Raw genomic sequence first — 1,095 nt, 5'->3', positions numbered from 1 at the left:
AAACTACTCGCCCCAAATTTGATTTTCATGTATCAAAATACTAAGAATTATATTCTGCTTTGGAATATAAAATTAAAACCCTATGTTGTCATTCAAAAAAGTAAAAAACTTAAAAAATTATACGAATAAAAAATATTTTCAAAAAAATCTATACTTTTTGAAATAATGAGTGTTTTATGATAAAAAAATCACCCAGTATAACTTATGTAGTTTTATAAAGGGTAGAACATCAGATAATATTTCTAAATGAGTATCTACTGTCTCAGTTGCAATAATTATATCATCAAAATATACAAAAATTTATTGTGCTTTAATCTGTTAATAAAATATATTGTTTACATAACTTTGAAAATTACTAGGACACAGTGGTGAAACTAGAACTTTGATTGCCCGTGGCAAAATAATCCAGCGGGCTTTTGATCTTACAAATTTGTAATATGAAAAGGATGCACTTACTCACACAATTTATATCTAGATCCACCCCTGCTAAAATAGGTAATAAATAGTTAAAAACATATTTATTATAAAATTATGAATAATATGGTCACTTTTTATTACACATTATAATATGTACCTCATTTTTTTAAATAAATACAAGGCAATAACAAAATATTTAAAATATTTAACTTTATGAAAATTGTTTCTTTCTTACTTTTACTTCAGCAAACGTATCAATTAAATCATCGAAGTTAATCTCTCGAGGTGTTTCTTGTTCGACTGAAAATACTACTAGGCCACCTAGTCTATCTTGCGTCATTGTACTCTTAATATCCTTTAATAATTGAAGGGCTCAGGAAATTGCTATCTGGGATGTAAAGCGTTGGAATTCAATGATTCTGATTTATCATCAGAGTTTGAGGAAACCGATGATGATATTTTGGATCCTGACTTTACTATACCGGGCAATGAAGAACATTTAGACGATTTAGCCTGTATACTTGCTCTTAACTCTGATAGTAATGAAGACGAAGAAGTTGATCAACACAATAGAGTATTGGGACCCGACGTAATTGAAGAATCTGAACAAATAGTATTAGGGCTGGAAATCGTTCAACAACCTAGTGACGAAGAAATGGCTTCTACTTCTACATCTAC

The sequence above is a fragment of the Acyrthosiphon pisum genome, chromosome X (genome assembly GCF_005508785.2).
Source record: "Acyrthosiphon pisum isolate AL4f chromosome X, pea_aphid_22Mar2018_4r6ur, whole genome shotgun sequence".
In the NCBI taxonomy this organism is placed as follows: Eukaryota; Metazoa; Arthropoda; class Insecta; order Hemiptera; family Aphididae; genus Acyrthosiphon; species Acyrthosiphon pisum.
This window is presented reverse-complemented; position numbering follows the sequence as displayed.